Genomic DNA, 9391 nt, shown 5'->3' with positions numbered 1-9391 from the left:
CTCTTTTTACTATTATGCTCAGTTTTCCATCCTTCTACCTAATTTTCCTTCCTTCTTGCTTTGGCCCCATTTTGGATCCACCTTCTCCCTAAGCCTTGGATAATACCTCCCTCCAGTCCCTCTTTTCTTCTCAATCTCTGTGGTTCATGTAGCAGTCCTTACTGGCACAGCACTTGTTCTTACTGACTTTGCTAACTTCATGGCTGTTTCTCCTCCTTGTGCTATGCTCTTGAACCACCCTCTTCTGAAAACATCTGCAGCCCTTTTATAACTCTCTGACACAGAGTGTGAAGGTTGAAAGGCCATCAGAGTGAATTGCAGGCCAGAGATTTGATCAGGAAGCAGGTAGATGCTAACAAAGAAAAAGATTAAAATGTAACAAATGCAGGTATGGCCACAGGATTTCCAGGAATGCTTTGCATATTCAAAGCAAGAGGACGAAGTGGGTACGTATAGGTTTACCTCTGGCCAGTTCAAGTCATAGCATGGGAGTGCTCCTGAATTTTTCACCAATGCTGAAAGTTTTGTGTATTTTGAGCAAATGTAAGTAGCCCTTTCTCTTATCTCCCACAGAACAGGCAACTGTGTCTTAGTTTGGCCATATGTATCTGAAGCCATGATATTCTTTCCTTTTTACACTTACACACCTGCCTGTTCCCTCAGGACTATTCACACTCTTTGCACTTGGACATGAAGCCTTCAGCCCACAGGAAATACAATGAGGTGCAGAATACAGGGTGCACATCCCTGAGGTAACATGGAATACTGTAAACATGTCTGGTTTTTATTCTCTTCTATGTCTTCCATAAACTATTGTTGAATGCAAGATTTCAGTTCTTGCCCTCCAAGTGCACTGTTGCTTCTCAGAGATCTAAATAATTGCCACAGCAACCAAGGTAAACATCTTCCCACGACAGAGGGAGTAGAATGTCCCTCTGTAAGAGTAAGCCTCCCTCTGTGAGAGACAAAATTTTCCACCTTGGTTTGTCTGAGGCTGAGAAACAAATAGTCATGGAATGGGAGCACCAAGGAAAACCTCACTGCCTTCTCCCCTAACAGCAATATACATTACACCAACCTTTTTTCTCTAACATAAACACAGCTGTGAGCATATTAGCTTGAAGCTGCACAAACTGAAACAGATTAAGAGCAAGAATAAACATGACATTTAACATGTTGCTAGAAGATACCTAGATGCAACAGTGATTAAGGTGTTGTAAGACTCTGCACGCAGGAAAACGTATACTTGGTGCCTGTGAGTCAGTATTTATAAGCGTTTGAGTCACAGAAGCATTGAATCATTGAGGTTGGCAAAGACCTTTAAGATCACTGAGTCCAGCTATTGCCTAATACTGCCAAGGCCATCACCAAACCATGTCTCCAAGTGTCACGTCTGCATGTCTTTTAAATACCTCCAGGCATGATCACTCAACCACTTCCCTGGTCAGCCTGTTCCAGTGTTTGACAACTCTTTCAGTAAAGAAATTTTTCCTAATATCCAAAATAAACCTCTCCTGGTGTAACATGGGGTCATTTCCTCTTGTCCTATCACTTGGGAGGAGAGACTGACCTCCACCTCACTGCAGCCTTCTGTCCGGTAGTTGTGAAGAGCTAGAAGGTCTCCTCTAAGCATTCTTTTCTCCAGAGTAAACACTTCATAGTGTTTGGGCTTAAATTTACCAGATAAAGGAAGAATTTAGCACCAATTATTATATTAGAAATCTTGTAAAACTCTGACTCACAAAATGCATTCCTGACATGTAGCCCACCTGCGCTTGAAATACCCCAGAGAAGCGTCAGGCTGCCAAGAAATAATTAAGGAATAAGGGCCACGCCCAGTGGTGAGTGGATAGGAGTGAGGAGGCCAAGGAGATGTGGACAAAAAAATTTGCCTTTCGGGAGTTCTGCGTTGGCAGGTAATTGGTGTTCTGCTGACAGCTGTGCCCAGAAGTGCCAGAGAAACTTTTGTTACTTCTCAAACCATGGGTGCCCCAGGAAAAGTGGAACTCTGAGTGACCCAGCCAAAAAGTCAGGCCTTGAACCTATGTGTGCTAGACCCTGGTGAAACAGCCAAGAGCTAAGGAAGTGATAACAGTGTTGACAGACTGTGTTGGTCAGAGCTGAGTGTAACTATGTTTGCAGTCGTTTTACACGGTTTGTGTTCTGATTTGATGGTCTATATTTGCTGGTGAGCACCTTACACACCAGGGCATCGGGGTGTGATGTTACTCTCATCACACCCTGATGTGTGTCACATCACACATCAGGTCAGATGGGACCTGACATACATTGAAGATGTCTCTGCTGGCCTTAGATTATTCTTTTAGAACAGAATTGCATTTTCCTCTTTCCATGTGTCACTAGCTTTCCAGGAAAGTATTGAAACGGAGTAAACTATCCTCTCCTTTCTCAGCAGAAAAATAAAGAAAAAAAACTGCAGATTTTTGAAATTGTAATTAGAATTTTTCCCCCCCTTTTTTTTTTTTAACTTTTCTGTCCTTAGCATCTTGTTAGAATGCCTGGTCACTTTATATGCCTTCTGTTTCCAAAGCTAATGGTGTACACACATACAGACTTGCATTTCACTTCGCCTTGTAAGGTTCCTATTAAAGTTAGAAATCAAGTGTGCAGTATATTTCATTTCCTATTGAAACTTACATGATTTTGTGATCTCTGAATATTACTCACTTAGCAGTATTCTAGCCTTTTTCCATCTTCATCCAGGATGCTGGATGACATCAGGCTTTCACTTAGTCCATTGGTGGCAGTAAACACTCCCAGGCATCTCAGAAAAGGTGAAAAAACAGTTATCATATCTTTTAGGTTCATTCATATTTGAAGAAAGTGTATAGACTGAGGATCTCTACTGACAACATATGCAGTTTCTATTGTGAGGTCAGAAGTCTTGCCTTATAACAAGAGAAGTTACTTTAATCATGTCCAAAATCCCATCATAGTTGGTAACCCCCAATAGGGAAAAAGCCACTCAATTTAATAGGGAAAATTGCCACTCAATTTAAGTAAGGTTTTCTGTGACTCTGTGTTACAAAAAGAAAAAAGAAATTTATGATGTTTTTCTGTGTTATGTTCTGTCTCTGGCAGTGACAAATGAAATACAACTAAGATCCAGATGATCTTGACAGTGATGTTTCATTCTGAAAAGAGACCTATGTGTCTCTCCCTCTGGAGCCTGTTGCTTACTCATGCTATTGCTAGGAGGGAAAAGAATTCTTCTGTAAAGACACTTTTGTTTTGTTTGACCATCTGTACAATGTCTTTTTTCTGATTTTAGCATGTAAGTAGAGTGGCTTCAAGAAAAACCAGCAATATCTGGGCTGTAATGGTGGAGCTGCTGACTGATGTGCTCTGTGGCTTATAAATTTGTGAGTGCTCACTATTTGCCTTTTCCTTCTTAAGATAAAGGAGAACGCCCATGCTTCCACTTCTGACATCTCTCCTCTCTCTTTTGCCCATTCAGATTAACAACAAACCAAAGAGAACATGAAATGGAAAATGCATTTATATAAATAAACATGGAAAATGCAAAAGGATGCTGTAATCAAGAAAAGCATTGAAAGAAGCACAGATGTTACCCAGGTCAAAGAATGTTAGTTGCTGGTAGTTTGTCACATGTCTTCATAGTCATTTTTGAAAATAGAGCTTTCTTATCAAAGCCATTTGAATTCTATGTTTTATAAGTGTTCTGTGTCCCAAATTTTTCTTTAGAAAATCAAGACAAAACTCTTAGGCATAAGATCCTCATCCATATAGAAAGATCACAGTATCACTGGAATCAGATCTACATGAACTGAATTGAACCATTCACCTCCAGGCTGAGATGAGGTTTTAAAAAGGAGTTCTTCCCTCCATTTTCTGGATGTCATGTAACACCCTGGCAATCTTGCCCAGTCAAGTGAGTCCACAGACACTGGCATTCACAGAAAGCACAGAAGTCAGAAGGTCAGCCAATCCACTCCCTGCCTCAGACCAGGTTGCCCATGCTGCGCAAACATCATGACAGAGATTACAGAATCATTGAATCATAGAATATCTCAAGTTGGAAGGAACCCACAAGATAACTGTGTCCAGCTCCCTGCTCCTTGCAGAAGCAATCTCATTTTTAAAAGTCAGGGATTTTAAAAGTCAGTCTTCATTTCCCTAGGCCATCAGTAACAGTCTGCACAATAATTGCAGTAGGTTGTTTTTTGTTTGCTGACTCACCTTTCCCCTGGAACTACTAGAATTTAATTTTTTTGTTACTGTAATTCACTGTTGCTTGGGGATTATCCCTGGCTGTGTGCATTAGTATTAAGCTAGAAATCCGAGAGATCAGTATAGGAAGGAGGCAAATAAAGGGCAAGATTTGCTGTAACATATAATGTTATGGAGAATGTAAAGAAAGACTTTGCTCTTCAGAAACTGTATTATCAATATTATAAATGTGGTTCAAAAATAGAAGACTTAAAAATGTAATGAATAGAAGCAGGAAGATTAATGTCTGTTACCTGGTGAGAGTTGATCAGTGAAATGAGCTCTTAGCTGCTAATGGAGAAGAGAGGGCTATGTAGCTCAGGACAGCAATATTGTAAATACCTAAGTCTGTGTTTTCACTAATAGCACAGGGAGCTGCTGCTGAAGGCCTGCTGCAACCTCATTCAAATCATCCTACAAAAATACCAGTCTCCAAGTGCATGAAGTATGAGAGATGAAATTGTTAGGGGCAACTGAACAGCCGGTAGGTGAGACAAGTTTAACTTTAGTACAACTTTTTCTGATACTTTTCTACTGCATCAAATGTTCAATTTAATAGAAAGTAACTGGTTTGAATCTTATCTTAGCAGATAATCAATAGAAACTATTTGCTATAGAGAAATTACTTTAACTCAGTTTTGTGTACATTAAATAAGGATATTTGCAACTACAGTCATCTATGAGGCATCAGAGACATCACCATGGGATAGGCAGGTAAAGCACCATTAAAGGAAGGCTGAAAACTTCTGGAGTGGTAACTTGTGGCTGCATGGAATATCCTACCAGTGTCTCAAATGTAAGTGGGCACCTATGTGTAGGCAACTGATTTGCACCAGAATTTAAGGAGAATTAATTAGCAAAATTAGCACAAATAAGAAACTATGGCATGTAGAAGATTAATATGGGGATTTAGAAGAAGATACAAGGAAAATAGAAATGGCTAGTGGGGCAACAAGAAGAAACAGGAAAGGCATCCAAGGAAGACTGCTGACATTACATGCTGATGATCAGGCTGAAATAGCAGAATTAGAGCCTTGTTCTGCAGTACTGCCATTTCTGCTCTGCAGCTGGAGGAGAACCGGCCAATGTCTGTACTGCAGAAGCACAAGCACCATTCCCAGTGGATACATCAGCCAGATGATGAGTCAGGCCACTGGGTAGTGACAAGCTGGGCTGCCAGCCAATGGGACAGCCTGCTCTCCTGCCAGCAGCGTAGTGGGATACAACACCGCCTGTTTGGGATGTCAGGCAGGCATATTGTCGCCCTGCTGCCTGGCTTCAGTCAAAACGTTAAACTCAAACAATGCATGGCTGCAAAGCCTTCTCATTCTGCTATCATAGCTTGCCTTTGGAACACTAATCCCTCCAACATCTTTCAAACAGCTTTGAATTTGATTCTGTCCCTAATAGTGCCTCAGAAATACCATGTAGTGCTCAGCAAATCTTTTATACAGACTTCAAACACTGATCCACAACTTCTTGGTTTTCTAGGTGCTCATCTCAAGGCCCTGGGGTATGATAAGGAAAAATCTCTTCAGCCCTGAAATCAATGGCTGCTTGCTTGAAAGGGAAAGGTTATAGTGCTACATCCTCCAAAAGACAAAGCTTTAGGTTCCTTTTGCATAACAGGCATCAGTGCCTACATTTCACCTCAAGATCCATGTTTTATTTGCCATCTGGATACCAGTGGAAACTGCCCAGTAATCCTCAAAGGGTTTTGAGAGAAGTGGATGTCTATTAACTCCCTAATGGTAAGTGCCCCAAAAATGCAGACGGAGATACTTATTAGTCTGACTGTATTCAAAGTGAAATGACAGTAAAGCAGGCATAAGGTCACACATGATAAAATGCTTACTTAGTGATTACTGTCTTTCTTGTGCACTGAATGAATAGTGATTCTCATGTGTTTGCACATTTGTGATATCTCCTGTGAGCTGAATTTATTTCCCCAGAACAATGTATATGCATAACAAGTTTAACTCAGTTGTCACTGCCTTAATGTGGCTATTGCCCTATTTGAATAGTTGGCTTTGCTAGATCATCATCCATATGACTATGATAATTTAGATTTACTAAGTCACACTTTGATTAGTTTGTTACATATCTTGTTCTCTCCACATGAAAATAGTGTTGCCATGGCAAAATGTTCAGTTGTCCAGTGCATAAATTGGCAGTTACTTTTTCTGACTTCTAAAATAGAAAGAGGATTATTAAATTAATGATTGTGCTCTTTTCCCTTCCCTTTCCTCTCCATGGGCCGTCTCAGGTTTTTGTGAGCATTTCTTAGCCCAATTGTTTCACACTTTTTTATTACTGCATTAGCTTCTAATTGCACACTCAGCAGATAGAATTACAGATTAATCTGGCTTTCAGGATTTATTTTATTAAATGTTATTTTCCCTTTCCATTTTAGTTTTTTCTTCTCCAAAACTTTTTGGGAAGTGTTTTGTTTTGGACTTAGGAGTAAACATTAACATGTATTTCAAAATTAAGTGGTGTCAGCATTCCTAATGATGGCAAATAAAAAATTTATTTCTTGAGAATTGCTTTTTGTCCTTTTCCCATCATCACAATAATACTGGAAAAAAGTTATTTTAATATTTTGCTTTAATACTTGTACCTGCATTCTGAAAATAAATTACTTGTTCATGAATAGCCTACTAGTTCCTTCCCCAAACTAAGAAATGTTTGGGTAATCTTTCATTGCGCAACTACTTCACAAAGTTGAAGTCAGCCTTAAGATTTACATTTTCCTTTCTCCCTCTTCCTGACCCAATATTTACTGACATTTTGGGACTTGCACTATGCTGCCATACCTTTTAATTCACTCACAAGTATCTAGTTAGAAAAATTTGTCTCACAGAAATCTAAACCTGTCAGATTTTACTGATGGAAAGAGCTTTTCTTCACCAATTTTGGGAGGTTCTTCAAATTTATTATCCAGATTCTGGAATATATAGGGTCTATTTTGTTAAAGTCTGCCCTTTCAAACCACTGCATCATTTCCACAAGTTTTTTCCCCTTGTTTTTATCTGTGAGGATCTAGAGAAAGCTGTTGACCGGTGTACTATTTCCTGTTCATGAAATTCTGCCGCACACCACCTATGCACAAGCAGTGCAGGCTGTTTCCAGCCCCATCAGTGCCCATTGACAGCAAGCTCAAGCTGGATTTGTCTGACATAAGGTTATGACATTCCTTCAAGCATGAACTGATGCTATTTATTCAATAATGTAGTGTAGCCCCAACCCTCTCTTATCTCAACAACATGTTAACTCTGATGTGTATAATTAAAGTCAGACACCACCCCTGTCAATAGTTTCACTGTCAATACATTTAAGCAGGAAGAGATAGGGTTGGTTGCTCCTGGGGACATGAAATGAATACACAGAACATAAGAATGGTGTTTGTTTTGTGGCTGGCTCAGAGTGGGAAGGAGTCTAGGAGATCAGGGTTGTGATTAGTTGCTCAAAATCTAGTTGGAAGTCAGTAACTAGCAGTGTACATCAGGTGTTAACATTAGGTCCAAAACTATCTGACACCTTCATAAATGATCTGTATGAAGCAGAGGGCTGCCCCAGCAAGTTCACTGATGATCACAGAATCACAGATCCATTAAGCTGGAAAAGACCTCAGAGATCATTGAGTCCAACCTATGGCCTAACACTACTTTGTCAACTAGGAGTGGCATCAAGTGCCACATCCAGTCTTTCCTTAAAGACCACCAGGGATGGTGACACATAACTGGGAGGAGTGGCTGATCAGTGCCTGATAACACTCCACAGACTTGTGCTGCCATCCAGAGGGACCTCAACAGGCTGGAGAAATGGGCTGACAGGAACCTCATAAAGTTCAAAAAATGGAAGAACAAAGTCCTGCACCCAGGGAGAAACAATCCCAGGCATCAGTATGGGCTGGGGACCACCCCAGCTTGGGGTCCAGGTGGACACCAAGTTGAACTAAGCCAGCAAAGTGTCCTTGTGGCAAAGAAGACTAATGATACACTCAGAGGCATTAGAATGAGTATTTTACCAGCAGGTCGAGGGAGGTGATCTTTCTACTCAGAAGTGAGGCCACCTCTGGATTTAGTTCTGGGCTCCCCAGTCCAAGAGGAACATGGACATACTGGAGAGACTGCAGTGAAAGGTCACAAGGATGATGAAGGGACTCTAGTTACCACTCCTGTGAGGAAAGGCTGAGAGAGCTGCTCAGGCTGAGATGGACTGGAGAAGACCAGGCTGTTCAGCCTGGAAAAGACAAGGCTCAAAGGGGTCTCATTAGTGTGTACACTGATGAAAAGAGGACAGAGCCAGGTTCTGCTCTGTAGTGCCCAGTGACAGGACCAGAAGCAATGGGCACAAGCTGAAACACAGCAGGTTCCACAGGAACACCAGGAAACACTTTTTCATTGTGGGGGTGACTGAGCACTAGCATAGGTTGCCCAGAGAGGCTCTGGAGTCTCCGTCCTTGGAGACAGTCAGGAGCTTCCTGGCATGCACTTAAGCAGCAGGGGTTGGACCAGCTGACCTCCAGAGGTCTCTTGCAACCTTGTCCATCCTGGATTTTAGAGACTGCAGAGAAATAACAGCATGGCAGGGAATCATTCTGCCATAGAGATTAACAGCTCTTTGGTTACTTCAAGTACATGTCCTGTATTTTCTGTTTTCCTTGCAGTTTTCACTACTCCTTTTCATCAGGGTCCCTTTGGCAGGCCATGGATGACATGACTGGAGAGGAGTTTGATGATCACTTGCTGAAACTTTGAGAACTGCCAATTTCAGTGATGCACCACATCCTGAAATTCATTAGCTCCTTTATTATGTATCGCCAACCTCTCCTAAACATTGTTCTTTTGGTTTGGTTTTCGATTTCCAATAGAAGAATATGCAACATCTGTGAATGAGCGCTGACCGCAAGCGTTTCTGGCGGCGTTTGGTCCCGCTAAGCCTGACTTGACCCTGACTCGCGGCGGATTTTTCTGTCCAAAAAAGCCGGGTGGGCACCTCGCTTGGCGCTGCGTGCACCGAGGAGATGCTTTCCATCAGCAAGGGGCACACAAAGGCGGGAAACCGGGGCGAGCGGAGCAGAGCCCCCCGGCGGAGGCTCGGTCCGCACTGAGCCAGCCCCAGCGATCGGCTCCCG

The sequence above is a fragment of the Geospiza fortis genome, unplaced genomic scaffold, assembly GCF_000277835.1.
Source record: "Geospiza fortis unplaced genomic scaffold, GeoFor_1.0 scaffold84, whole genome shotgun sequence".
Classification (NCBI taxonomy): domain Eukaryota; kingdom Metazoa; phylum Chordata; class Aves; order Passeriformes; family Thraupidae; genus Geospiza; species Geospiza fortis.
The sequence above is the reverse complement of the archived record's forward strand: the minus strand, read 5'-3'. Positions refer to the sequence as shown.